Source organism: Neopelma chrysocephalum, unplaced genomic scaffold (assembly GCF_003984885.1).
Source record: "Neopelma chrysocephalum unplaced genomic scaffold, ASM398488v2 Primary Assembly neopelma1_23, whole genome shotgun sequence".
Taxonomy (NCBI): Eukaryota; Metazoa; Chordata; class Aves; order Passeriformes; family Pipridae; genus Neopelma; species Neopelma chrysocephalum.
In genome coordinates, this window is record NW_020897691.1 from 32253041 (window position 1) to 32268204 (window position 15164).

General features: G+C 40.9%; 1 protein-coding gene across 1 annotated transcript in view; it reads right to left on the bottom strand.

The window, feature by feature from the left end:
* The window catches only part of DSE (dermatan sulfate epimerase), a 35211-nt gene extending 27122 nt beyond the window's left edge, over positions 1 to 8089 (bottom strand). Inside the window, exons 1-2 of the mRNA XM_027692781.1 lie at positions 8021 to 8089; positions 7439 to 7508 (exon numbers count right to left, since the gene is read on the bottom strand). The gene's annotated coding sequence lies outside the window, so the exon portion shown is untranslated. The remainder of the gene's footprint in view (positions 1 to 7438; positions 7509 to 8020) is intronic.
* Positions 8090 to 15164: the final 7075 nt, after the last annotated feature.

Genomic DNA, 15164 nt, shown 5'->3' on the forward strand with positions numbered 1-15164 from the left:
TCTATAAAATGGAATTAATCCACTGGAAATAGTAACATGCTAAAATCATGACAGTTATGTCAACTGAAGAGCTATTTTGTTCAACAATGTCAGTTTTACCACTAATCTAAATATTTCGCAAACTTTTTTAAAAATGGGAGAACAATTAAGTCTTCCAACTGAATTAAATGACATTTTAGTACTGAAGAATACAGGGTAAGTCCATGAAAACATAGAGGTGAAAGAGTCAATAGAAACTAATTCTCATATATATGTTGTCATTTGGTTACAGAAAACCATATCCAAATACAGCAAAATTAGGTGGTAGATAGAGCAGAACCAATAAAACTATAAGCTTATCTTTGTGCTGTAACAATCACAGTAAATCTACTGACCAAATTCCAAAGCTGTATAGCTCCCACATCAGCAAGTAGTACTGCTGAGTCCCTTTCAAAGCTGTGAGGCTGGACACCAGGGCAGGAAACTCCCATGTCTCAAGACAAGAGCAGTCAGAAGTACTTCACCCGTCTTTTGGTCAGTGAGCTAAAGCCAGTGACCATCTGTCTCTCCAACAGAAATGCTGGAAAGGTGTAAAAATCACTGCTTACAACTTGAAAAATACCTATTACGACCTTAACCACCAGGGGACATTACTTCATTTCTTCCTCTGATTTTTTCACTATGAAAAATATGCTACATCATAATTATATAATGTACAAGGTATTTCAAAGCTTAAATACTGAACACCCAAATATAATTCAAAATTACATCTGCAATAAATAAAGACTAGCTCAGGTACCCAGGCGTTAGTATTGCACTTGTTATGAAGTGATCTGAAAGACCTTGAAAGAAGCTTTGTATCAACTTATATGTCTGAATAACAGCTGTGCTATGAAAATCCTAACAGCAACTAGAAACAACCAGTTCCTATAGGGATTATCAGTATATGACATCATGTCAGCAGTCAAGATTTAAACTTGTGTCTGTCCTTTGATCTACACATGAAACTCAACAGATCCAGGCAGAGTAGTACACAGCCATGTGAGATGACAACTCCAGGAGAATGGAGGGTTGCATTCATTCTCCACCATGCTACAGATATAAGACAGTAACAGCAAAGTATTTTTATAAGTTAACAGTAAGATGTGTAAAATAGCTGTGATGGAAGTTTCATCTGTTAATTCCTTTCATTGAAAAGTTTATTTGTCTATTTTACCACTGTTTATATAAAGTAACAGGGCTTATGCACAGTGAAGGCACAACTTTCTCTCTGCCTCAAGCAAAACCAGGATTTAAATTTTCTGCATGCCCAAACCATATCTGTGAATTTGGAATTTTCTTCTATTTTATAATATATCCTACTATATAAATGCTTTCTTGATAATTTTTGGTTGCACTAACATGACTATTCTTAATCCTTATTGTGATATTTTATTCCATACTTCACACTATAGAATGAGTAAGGAAGTAATGTTGATATCCAGAATCCTGCAGATGATCATTCCCAACCAGTACAGACATGCCTGTTAAGGCATCCACATTCAATGAATGAAGCCCAATCATTTTTACCATCAAAGGCATAAAACTATAGGCTACCACAGAAAGGTTTCTGTTAGAGCAACAGCACTTTATCCAGTGCTGACATACTTTGAAAAGGCCACTTTAATTATTAAAAATAGGGGTTTTTCTTGCAGAAATGTTTTCATGAATGCTAACAATAATGGAAGGGCAAAAGGATACACGTTTGTCTGCGCCATTAATGATCCAGAAGTCAATCAAGCCACTCAACCATGTGTTACACTTACAGCACATAGGACACTTCTGGGGCCTAGGACTATGCCATAACAGCACTGTAGAAACGCAGAACAAAAGTGCCTCCACAATCTGGGTGGTGAAACAATACACCTTTGGCAGCTGCCGAAAAGTCATCTTCCTGGCCCTTACATGGAGACCCACTCCAAGTCAGTAAGGGTGTAAACACTTTAGTGTGGGGTATTGGGAATATCACTTAGGGTTTCCTCTGAGAGCAACCCGTGACCCTGAAGCACAACCGGCCCTCACAAGAAGGGAGAAATCGAACGGAATGCCTGGGGCAGACAGGAGAGTGGCCTCTGAGTGGATCCAGTGGTACAAGCATGGAGCACAGAAAAACTGGAAAAACTTCAGAGGGTGATTGCAATGCCCAGGAGGCACAAATAGAGGACAGGAAAAAACCAATCATATGTGCAAAATGGGAAAGCCAATTTTACTGCTGTCAGAATTCTTTCTTGTGCCTAACCCAGTCATCTCAGACAGCTTCCCTCACTTCTGAGGAGGCCGATTACAACACCAGAAATATCTGATACCAAAACAAGTGTTTCCATTTCAGCCTTTAACTTCTATCCTCTTTCCAACTAACTCTCCTTTGCTAGCCTTTACTCTTCCAAATATTTGTAAATGTTTTAAGTTTGTTGTTGTTGTTGTTCTCCTCTACTACGTGTAATCTTCCCTGGTTATTGTTTTAATTGTCCTTCATTCAATTGACTTCAAGATGTTGTAACTGAATGATGTGCTTCTGCTGAAGTTTTACAAAACCAGTTTTCACTCTCTGTATATCTATATCTATCTACAGACTCCAATAACTGAAGATATCAAATAAACATTTTTATTTTTAAAGCATGTCCACAGGTCATCATACTAACAGAGAGGAATTCAAAAATGCATCTCATCCTTCAGCTGCTATGTGATCAAAACTATGCTTCCATATCCTGTTTATAAATCAGTGTTGCACACAAAACTATATTAAAATTTTATTTTTATTGTGATGGTTTTGGCTGGGATAGAGTTAATCTTCATAGTAGGTGGCATTGGGCTATGTTTTGGATTTGTGCTGGAAACAGTGTTGATAATTTAGGGATGTTTTAGTTACTGCTGAGCAACATTTATGCAGTCAAGGATTTTTCTGCCTCTCCCCCCATCCCACCAGCAAAGGGGCTGGGGGTGCACAAGGAGTTGGCAGGGACAGCTGATGCCAACTGACCAAAGGGATATTGCATACCATAAGGTGTCATGCTCAGCATATAATACTGGGGAAGAAAGAAGAGGGGCGTGTTCAGAGTTATAGCATTTGACTTCCCAAGTAACTATTACATGTGACAGCACCCTGTTTTCCTGAGGATGGCTGAACATCTGCCTGCCCATGGGAAGTGGTGAATGAATTCCTTGTTTTGCCTTGTCTGTGTGTGCAGCTTTTGCTTTACCTGTTAAATTGACTGTATCTCAACACACAAAGTGTTCTCATTTTTCCAGTTCTTTTCCCTATTCCACTGGGGAGGGTGAGCAAATGTCTGAATGGGGCTGAGTTGCCAGCTCGGATTAAACCATGACAATTATATAAGTTAAATTATTGTCACAGCATATAGGAGCACCAGCAAAGTCCAAAGGTGCTGATGCTAGTCAATTTATGAACCTAAGGACTTTGCAATCTAAGCAATTTAAATCAACACTTACTTTTATATTACTACATATCATCTTATAAAGTGAGTATGCAGACTCCAAATGTGTACTCACATAGAGGAACTTCTGTTTCATTTGTTACAGGATAAATTTCACTGTGTTTGTAGACTAAATTGCACCACCCTACCTGGTAGTTAAATGTCTCTGTAGATCACTATGTTCATTATTATCGGTACAAATCACTGCTGCTTTCAGCTGTTATCTCATTACCTAGGGTTTCTCTAGACATAGATATAGCATGTAGTTCCTCTCTCTCCCCAGAGAGAGACACGTACCCAGATGCAACTGATTTTTTCAAGGTACAAATTTGGAGAGACAATAAAATGTATTGTCCTGTAGTTCCTTCAGGGCTACTACTGTCCTCATCACTCCCTAGAATACCCTTAACAAAAGCAGAATATCCTTGGTAAAAGTGACAACTACATTTTCAAGGACAAAAGCCTCAACTGCAGATGGAGTTAAAAGGCTATGTTATTCCTGCAAAATGTAGCTGCTCACGGTGTGCATGAACAATTTGTGAGCAGGTGTCAAGACAACCATTAAATTATGGGTTAATTTTGAAATTTAGAATCTTATGATCTCGTTTCTGACTGTAAGTTGTTCAGGCATGGCTCTTATAGCAGAACTGAAACCAGAGAGATAATTTGGGCAAAAAGTGTAATGCACCATGGATGCAATGATACGATTAAAAGGTTTGAAAGAGACATGATATCCCCAGAAATGCCTGTAAATAACTTTTCAAAATACTTCAACAACTCTAGGTAGCCACTTGATTAGAAGGCTTAAGAAGACACACCAGGTTTATACAAAATGTTCAGCATTTTTAATATTTCTGATAAAAACCCCCACAACCAAAATAAGAACATAAACCAGGACAACCAAGGTGAAAGAATTTATATGTTAAAATTATCTTTCTCTTGTAGTGATTTACAACATCTGCCTGAGTCAAGCGACCAGGGTCCCTACAATCCTTTGCCTGCTCTAAACAACGCTATTGCCAATTCCTACTGTATACCCCATGAGTCTAAGAGGAAAAACAGAAAGAAAGACCAAATAATTTCAGACTGTGTACATAATGGCTGCATTTTGCCTGTGCTTTCACACCTGACTGTGTCCCAAGAGCGGAGGAAAGTGTGATGCCAGCACCTGATGTGAGAAACTATTTCTAGTGCTCTGTCCTTCATGTGATCCCCAAAACGACCAAATTCTTCAGTCAGTTCTTCACTACTAACACTTTACTTCTGCTAAATTTCTACTGAGAGAGATCCCTGCTGGCATCAGCTAAATTTCCTTTTTCCTAGAAGTCTTTAGTCCCCTCCTCTGCCCTGTCTCCATCCTGAGCAGGTAACCAAGTCCACTCAAAGTGCAGTGCACAAGTGTTTGGGGTTTTACTAATGCAGCACTGTTACACCTCCCCATATCCTAGTTGAGCTTAGGGGGGCTAGCAGACATCAGTATAAAGTTTACCCATCTAAACAGAAAATGAGCTCAAAGGAAGCCAAATGCAGAATCTATTAAATTATTTATATTAAGTATGTGGCTGTAGTCTCGAACACAAACTGGCATCATGCTTTAACAGCTTTAGGGACTACACTACTGTAACTAAGCTCTTTAATCTACCTTAGCTGAAGGGGGACAGCAAGGAAGGTATGAACAGCCAGGACAAAATTGCTGCTGAGATATCATATTTACCAATTAAATACAACTTGCTAAGCAAAAGTCATATTCTCTTTCATTCACCAGACACTTGGATTACTGAGTCAGAATGAGGAAACAATGGTTACAGAAGGTTGGGTTTTTTTATTTTTTTTTTAATTCCTTCAGGAAGAAAAAACAAAATAAAATAAAATAAAATTAAAAAAACCCAGCAAACCCACGCAAACAAACCAAAGAAGGGTGCTTTATTTCTTGCAACATATCCAGGAACAATAGCAGTAGCAACTAAGTTTATTTCTGCTCATCGCTATAGTACGCTGTGGTGCCAAATGTGCAAGTTTCCACACACAAGCCTAAGAATGTGACTGAGTTTTAGTTAAATGCAATCACTTCTGAGAGAAGGGACACTTCAGTTTTCCAAACGCATTTACAGCCTCATTTAACACTAGTTTTCACTGGTCAGACTGCTGGGTACTGATGGATGTGACCGTTTCCCTACTAGTATATAAACTCCCTATGTTCATTCACAACCCAACAGCTGCCTGGTGAATGTGAATGACTTTCTACCATCACTGATCTAGGCTTTATTTGAATTTAGTTTTAAAAAAGCTTATGTACCTGGTGTCATTGTCCTTGAGAAAAAGGAATTGTACACACAGACCTTATGAGCTTTTAAAAAGTACCAAGACGTCACTCTAAAACTAGCTTTCAGCTACTCCTTTTTACTTATAACTGTATGCAACCTATGAAAATCACATCTAACATCTGACCAGGTAATTAAACACATTTTTCTCTCCCCAGGAGTGCAGATATTTACTAAATATTTAGTTCTTGATAACTAATACACAGTGTAATTAAAACTGAGCTTGCTTAGGGAACCAAAATCGATCAGCTTTTAACACAGGCAACCAATGGTTCAGTTCATGTATTTCTTTCTCTCAGACCATATTCTCTATGACCAAAGAATAGGTTGTAAAAGAGACTATGCATATTTACAACTATAGGTTGTAAGTATGCACTGGAAAATCAGGACCGTCTTCTGAGGTTGGTCTCCACTGTAGAAGATACAGATATGCTTATAAACTATTCTCATCTCTTACTCCCTTATTATTTTAAGAGCACTCAATTTTTTCTCCTAGCAATTCAGAATTATGAAAAACATCACAATGCTTCAAACAAAACAACAAAAGCATGCTCTTACTTTGAATAACAAGAAAACGACATTATCTTAAAGGACCAGTAGCTCTGTCCCAGTAAAATACTCTGTGATTAGTATTTTTTGGTTTCATGTCCCAGTGAAGTTTACAGATAGACAAGATAGTTCATCCAGATACAGTTTACAGATAGTTTACAGATAGTTCATCCAGAACTGCTATTTTGTTGCCTTCCCCTGAAAACTTTGTTTATATGTGTTACTTTCAATAACCTAAATTAGCCGTGACACACAGCAAAAACCTCATAGCAGAAATAATATTTAGCACTTCTGTAGAGAGATGCACCCAAGGATCTACAAGTAGTTATGAAACAAATTAATTAATTAAACTTCTCAACACCCCAGTGAAGCAAGCAAGCACATTTATCTGTTTTTATGGGGAAGGAAACAGAACCATGGAGAGGTGGAGTGACTTGCCCAAGGCTACACAGCAAGAGTCTTTCAGAGTAATAAAGAGCATCTGAATTATTGATTTCCACTGCTGCCCTTCAGCTGAATTGTTCCTTTTTTGAAATACTGCAGTGAGTTATAATAATTGCTGGCATGATAAACATAATGTGGCAATATTTAGGCTGAGATTTTCTTTGTTTTTGTTTAGACTATATTAAAATTTTAGTGTTATTTAAATTGCAGTTGATCTGCTTAGAGTGACCAAAAGTCTCAAAGTAGTTGAGCAATATTTCTAGTATTTCATTCACAGTTGTCTCTATTTGTTATGTTGCCATTGCTTATGACTAAAAAACAAGCCACTCCAGCTTGAAAACAGAGGAAAATATCACACCTTAATACTGATTCAAGAGGGAACAACAGAAGAACAGTGAAGGTGGCTACTATCATTCACACGAAACTGAATTTTAAGAGTTGGCATGAGATGCACCAGGTGATGATGCACTGCTTTCATGCAATACTAGCTACAGGAATTGCAACTCGCTGCTTGGAGCTGAGCTTTCCCAGTTAACAGTTCTGGTCCCAGTCACTTAGGCTTTTACAATTAAAAAAAAAAAAAAGAGAAGTGGCAGGAAGTTGCATAGGGCTAATCAATCTGTTCCCGTCTCTCAGCTTGCCTAGGTGCAAGACAAGGATGCTACCGCTTACCTTTCACACACCCATGTTTGGTAGGCTGAACTCAGTAGCAAAAGGTTCGGATGCTCCTGCGGTCACGGTGCTGCGGAGGAGCAGAGCCTGTCACACACGGTGCCCACAGGTAAAGCTTTATACAGCAAGCGCCACGTTCCCCTGCGCGTATCCACCTCTCCCGGACCCGCGGGGCCCATCCTGCGGGCTGCCCTGCACCCCATGTCGGGTGCGGATGTCCCGACAGCAGCCCCGCACCGCCGGGACAGCCCGGAAAAACCCATGCCTGGAGGCTGCTCCCAGCGGGACGTCCCAGCCACCACCCCGCGCCCGCCCCCCACCTGGCGCGCCCGGTCCCGCCGCCCGGCCCCGCCGACACCCGGTGCCCACTACGGCCGACGGCGCCCCGAGCGCGCCCCACGGCCTGGGGACGCGTGTGCCGGGGACGGGGGGAGCGCTGGGACCGACCAAATCCGCAGGCACCCGGCGCCCCCAGCCCCGCGCCAAGCCCGCCCCGCCGCCAACCGCGCCGCGACCCGCCGCGGAGCGCAGGGACAGCATGGAGGGGCCGGGAGCGCTGCCCGGCACCGCGCGGGCACTCACCGCGGCGCCGACCCGCCTCTCGCCTGCCAGAAAGTTTCTCCTCCGCAGCCTCAGGGGACAGAGCCAGGATGGGGCGGGGTGCGTTTTTCAACGCAGGAAGAAAGTGACTCCCCCCTCCCGCTCCACCTCCCCCTTCCCCGCCCTCCTTCCGTACCTCTCCACGTCTTCCTTCTCCACCTCCCTCCGCGGCCCCGTTGGCCCCTCACGCCATGGCGGCACTAGGCGGCGGAACCCGCCGGGCTCTCACGGCCCCGCCGCCGCGGGCAGCGCCCGGTCCGGCCCGGGGCGCTCCGCTCGCTCGTTGTGTGCCTTCGTGTTTGTTAATTCCTGGCGCATACGCGGCTTTTCCTTTTCCGACCGCTCCTCCCCGGCTCGAACTTCACGGAAATACCCTAATTCTCCCTTTTAGCGGGAGGACTCTTTTCTCTGCAGGGAATGTGTTTGTCCCAACACCGGAGTGTCGGCAATTTGATTCCCTGCACCTACAGAGTACGGCAGCGGTACCACGGTTCGGGCAAGGGTGGCTCTGGAAGTGACCAGCATCCCGGGTGACCCATTCATATTCTATGTCCATCCCTTGTGCTGTCATCATACTTCATGAGGTAGTAAGACCTCCCATCCAAAAGTTCCCTCAAGCCAGCAAAGAAACAAAAGCCGATTTGTCAGTCTGCTCTTTTAAGTATGGTGTGGCTACTAACATAAACATAAAAAAACCCCCAAAACTAAAACAAAAACCAAACAAGAGCAAACACCAAAAACCAACCAAAAAAACCACCCCCAAAAAACAGTGAAATGCCGTGACTGTTAAAGTCGATTATCATGATATTTTTTGCAGTCACACAACTGAAAATACTTCAGAAGGTAATACAAAAGAGGATAAAATAAATGATCCTTTGGAACATTCTCTTTTCTTTCTCAGTCACTATAACCAAGACAAAGTTTGAAGTGAAGAATTCCAAATGTTTGTTGGGTTTCAAAAGCTGAGTGCGTTTTATCGACTTCAGACTACCTTGAGTAAATGAAAATAAAAATATTTATATGTGGTTGATCACGATGATGTCAAACTACCTGAAGTTTACATCTCACAGAGCTTATTCTTCGTTTTGGTAATGTGTTTACTGATGTCACTGAAGCAGTCAGCAAGATCATGAGTGCTCAGTTTCCCAGTTTTATAAAGCAAAATCTATGTTTTCTGAAGGCGGTTTTAAACAGTTTCATTGTGGTTTAAAATGTGTTTTCCTACTGTTCTATCAAGATTAATAAACTTGTGGAAACTAAACAAAATTAGAAACTTTAAATATCCTTTCACCATTGCACTTCTGTTGTATTTCCCAGCAATATCTCTTGACAGTCTCAGCCCTAAAGAATAGGGTTCCACAAGCTGTTGCTGCAAACTCTAAGAGCAATACCAGAACCTGGAATGAAGCCTTGTTTTTTTTACCAGTAATGACATGCCTAAAAACACTAAGTGCTTCAGTTCCAGTCATACAAACACTAGATTAATCATTAGAAGATATGTTTCTAAACACCTATTTGAATGGTATTAGGCTATACTGCATTGATAGTAGAGTTGTAAAATATTGACCTCGTGACAAAAATGAGCATGTGAAGAGCTGCAGACTCTCACAGTCAGACCAGATGTGGCTAAAAGGATGATTCCACTGGAATTTCTAAAATCATCAGGATGCCTAAAACGATTAAGAGGAAGGCATCTAAGTACTTGTCACATGTCTGCATCATTAGGTATGTAAATACATTAGCTATCCAACTCTAAGTTATATGGAATTAGTGCTTACAGTTCTGAAAAGCATAATGCCTGAAAAGCTTTTGAAATCCTGTCCTTAGTCTGAGTTTGTATCACTCTGTATTGTAGAAAAACTGCACTGTGCTGCCTTATCATGACTGAATGCCTGGGCAAAGCACATCATGAATCCTCTATAGCACATGCTCTTTGGTTTCTGTCTCATAGATGATGAGGTTGGATGTGCTGCTTGGATCTTGCTCTGGTGTGCAGTTAGAATGTGGTGAAGACACCTACAGAGTGAAGAGCCACTACTCCTCTCTGCCTTATGTTGCCTTTTGTAAAATGGGGCTCAATTTACTTCCTAGTAACTTAGAGTGCTTGTCAGGTTAAATAAATAAGTTAAAATTTATAGGATGATTGAGAGATCTCTAAGAGAGGCAAGATTTGTCCATGCTAGATTAATTTCATCATTGCCACTAGTAATTTTGAAATGAAAATGACCCCGGCTTTAGCAAGCATCATGTATACTGAAAGACTGAAAAAATTAGCCCAAGGGATAGATGTTGGAGGAAGATTGCCTTCAGCTATGTAAAAGCTGCTAAAAAGAAGATAATAATCTCTTATCCTCTGAAAACAGCATGTAAATTGCAGCAAGAGAAATTTAGGCTAGCTGGACAAAAAAAGTGTTTGATAGGGTAAACAAAGTGGGTGTGAATGGCACCTTTGTCCCTGGAGGCTTTTAAAGTACAAACGGGACATTTATTTGACAAAAATGGTTCAGGTCTAGAAAGTCTAATGAATACTGTCTTAGAGCAAGGGGTGGACCAGATGACCTGTCAAGGTCCTTTCCAGTCCTGTTTTGTGTGGTTATGTTCAAAATGCTACTTGCACAGGCACGATTATGGATCCTCTTTGATCTCCCTATACCTTTCACCTCTTTAACAATGGGTATAACCCCTCTTGCTGAGGCTGAGATTCTCTCAGTGGTTTGTTAGCCTTGCTGCATGCCAGTGAATTCGTTGCTGATGACAGCAAGAAGAAAACAATTAAACAATGAAACAATGTCACTCTGGAGCAGCAATTTTGGGTGGGATCCATCTAACCTCTGAATATGTCATGCATTTTTGTTGTATACTTGACTGGTAACTACCTCTGACCTAGTCACGTTATACCTTGTTTGTATCTGCAGAGAAAAATAAATTTTTTTTACAGCAGAATTCATCTGACTTGTTTTTGGCATCTTCATTAGCGTGTGATGAATCGTGTCCCCAGGCTATCTATTCTTGCCACACCATAAAGTTGGTTTAAATGACTGACACAGTAAGACACCATCATACAATTTCTACTCCCTTGGTGCTTCTGTCCCTCAAATCTCTCGTTCCCTCTCTGCTTCCAAGTATCAGAACCCTAGTTTATTTGCTCCTCTTTATTTATTTATCTATTTATTTTTTTATTTTATTTTTTTGAAAAGTCCCACTGAGATTAATAATTTTTGTAGCTGTCATTTCCTTAAATTGCATCATGTGACACTGAAACATACAGCAACATGACCTTTTGGATAGCACTGCTCCAGAACAGATTTAGGAAAGGAGCTAAATTACCCTATCAGAGCTAAACACCACTGACTTGGCCAGTTGTACAGAGAATATTGCATGGAAATTGTTTGAAAACTGTTCAGGTCGGACACTATTGTACTCCTACAACACAGGCTCATTATTCTTCCTTGGCCTTTATGGCAAGCCACATTACTAGGAACATGAAATGTCTGGTGCCTCTGTGATTGAGCCAAACACATGTGGGAAATGCTGCTCTTTTCCAATAATGGCAAGTGTTTTAGGTCACACCCACAGAAGTCACTGTACACCTAAGTACAACTCATGTCTTGAAAACATCTGTGGCATCAGAGGCACTATGAGCAGCCACCTCTTGGTTGCAAGGTCCTAGTAACATCTATCCTTTCTTCTCCCTTACAAGCAAATGATGTTTGAGAAGTGAAAAATTTCAAGAGGCCCTGTAGTTATCTGGCTTGCAGGGAAGGGAAATGCACTTTATTTTCCTATTGCATTGACAAGCTGGGTCATGAAGATGTAAAGAGGGAGCAAGCCCCTGTTGCTGCACTAGGGCACTAGGAGAAAGGAAGGCAGGAGGGCTGCATTGAAGCCAGTGATGTAGGGCTCATCCATTCTGAAAGAGACACCAGGTGTCTGCTGATGCTTCATATATTGAAAAGCCTTCAGTTCTCACTTTCTTGTAAAAATGGGAGGATGTTTCGTTTTTCTTTCTCCATGACTGAAGATGTTCGCCTAAAGAGAAAAGCTGTATGTCATTCAGCCTGTTCCACATATGCAGCTTTGGCCATACTTTTCTTTCTTTCTGCCCAGCCTATGCAACAACATTTTTTTTTCTTTGATTTTTTCCTCTGTGTGCCTTTTTGTGTGTGTGTGTTTCTTTGTTTGTTTGTTTTGTTTTGTTGTTTTTTTCTTTTTTCTAAGTACCTTCCTCTCACTAAAGACCTATTCTCTATGTGATCTGTTTGGTGTCTAATTTCCATGCCAGAAACACTTCTACATTTGTCATTAAGTGATAAAACTCTTCAAATGAAAAGAGAGGAAAACAAAAAATTCCCCAGATTCTTTCACTAATTCTCCAAAACAATTGACTTGGTTATGACCCTTGTGTTTTCTTTGTCTTTTGTGTCCAGCTGTGATGGTTTCTGATCTTAATGCTGTGAGCTGAAACCTGTAGGACAAGAGCATTAGGCTAGTCTCGTAGCTGAACTGCAGAACTGCAAATCTGGATACTTGCATAATGCTCACCCTGCCCTCCTTGATCTGGAATGCTCTGTCTAACTCTTCCCTCTGGACTTTATTAGCACCATATGAAGGCAGCTTTAATTTTCCAAACTTATCCCAATTTCAGACTCATAAGGAGAAATATTGTCCATCTCCTCTTTTCCAGCCAGGGTGTGGATCAGATAGTGTCCTAACTTGGTTGTTCCTACTACATCCTTCAAGTTTATGAGAGTGGTGCATGATTCATAGCCTTTAGTACTTGGGGATTTGAGGCTCTAGCTCACTGTGCAGGCAATGGGCAGAAATAGTCACAGCTCCAAAACTAGGATGCAAATGAGTTCCCTGAAATCAATGCTAAGAATCAGAAATAGCTGGAAATCCAGAAATCTTGTCTAAGCCCATCAGGGTACCTGTCTGTCTGGAGCACATTCAGTGTGGCACAAAGCAATTTCTCTCAGAGAAAAATCCTGTGCCTGCTGCTACATCTACAAATTGGAAACACTTCTCTCTTTCCCACAAATGCAGCCTTTTACTCTTCTACTTTGAGGTAGCCAAAGTATCAGTAGGGTAGCTGGAAGGGGAAAACACTAGATGTGTTTCCTAAACAGCTCTTCTTTGTATGTAAATGGAACATCTTTCTCTGCTTTACATTTCCTTTCTTTCCCTCTTTTTTGCTCTCACCATGTGTTCAGCCTGGTTTAGCCAGAGGCCAGTAGACAGAAAGTCAGATGAAAAAAAGAATTCCTGCAGATTTCTTAAGAAATGGGAAGCTGCAGCATCAGTAATGAGGTAAAACATTGGTGAGTGGAGACAGATTCATGGTCCTGAGACATGCCAGGAAGATAGCAACCATGAAGCAGGTACATACGCACTTAACTGTGAAACTGTCATCTCTTCTGTGCCTTTTAACATCAGAATCCATGTTACTGCTTTGACATTGCTGCAGACATACACTGGGTGTAGGTTTATCTTCTAGCAGCTGTCAGGTTGCCTGACTGGCCTGCTCCTTCTTTAGCACGTATCCCTTCTTTTCTCTGATGATGATCAGAAAAGGTTGGAGAGGGGTAACCTCTCCAGCTTTTCACTCAGTTGAGTTGGTTGTTACTTTGTGTTTTCAAATGCGTGACCTTTCTCAATATGTATAATCTTTGTCAACTTCTGTCCTTCCAAATTTCTGCAATGTTAAAACCCAAGCAGTATTCTCTGTAGAGCACGAAACATTAATGCTCGTACCCAGAGGAACCTTCCAAAGCCAGACTTCATCAGTGCTTTCTTAGAGCTGACTGCCACAATGTTCCTTTCTGGATATCAGATATGTTGCAATAATGTTTCCCATTTGTAACATGCTATTTTCAATGAAAGGCATTTTTAAGGCTAGAATCCACCTATTTTATGGAGTCACTTGATATGTGGAATGCCAAGCAGACAACTAAGCAACTGCTGGAATTCAAGAAAATTTTTACAAGTTTCTTACTTATCCCCACTCCAATTCTTTTGTTTCATAGTCCTATGTCTCCTTCCTCTTCCTTACACTAGAGACATTTAAGGAAAGAGGTGTATCTTAGAGACTGTATTTGAACTTTTCTCTGACTCTCAATTTCTCTTTGTAAACGTCTCGTCTGATTTGCTGCATCCTGGTTGCAGCCAAGTCTCAAGGGTGAGATATTAGAGCAAATACAAACAAAGGCATCAAAAATTAATTTCCACTTAAATATAACACTTATCTATGCTTCACTAGAGTGTACAGTAGCAATGAATTCTTTGCACTTGATTCTGAAGCAATGGCTTCAGCAACTAGTGGCTCTTGTTGTAGTCGAACATATTCCCTAAAGACAGCTCCATCACTGCGCTTAGTTTTAGGGTCTTCAGGAGGTTGTTGCACTAGTCTGCATGATAACTGGTTGTTAGGTGTATTGTACTGGGGCTTTTGGGGCACTGCTGTTGAGTATTTCAGGGACTCCTGTAACATCCATACTCATTGAATCACCGGCAGTGTACTCTGCACATCAGTGATTTCTAAATGTGTACACACATATGTGTATGTACATACAAATACTTTCACTGCTACATTTTAGAATATCTATCTAATAATGGTCATATTAATGGTTAATAAGTTTATTTTCTTAAATTAATGTAATTGTCTTTGGGTTACATTTTTTTTTCTCATTTTTTTAATGGATTAATATCAGTAAGGTACCAGGTATCTTCAGGTCCTGCACAATAACATGGGAAAGAGGAAAATCCCACACAATATTTTTTTGAAATTATTTTCTGTGATGTATGGGAACATGGAGTGACTCTTGGGGATGGTCCTGTGCAGGGCTAGGAGTTGGACTTCATGATCCTTGTGGGTCCCATCCAACTTGGCATATTCTGTGACTCTGTGATAAACTCCATTCCCTCTAGCCATCTATTGCCCTGTTGAACTATTGCCAGCTCATCCTGACCCTTGGCCTTTTTGTCCTTGAGCTTCATCTACACTCCATTTTCCATCACCTGTCTATTACTGATCTAGAGATTTCCCTGCTTACTGCCTGAAAGTGCTTAGTTTATTTAATTGACCTAAAACTCCACACCTCCTGTGAAATGCAGATAATTCCATAATTCC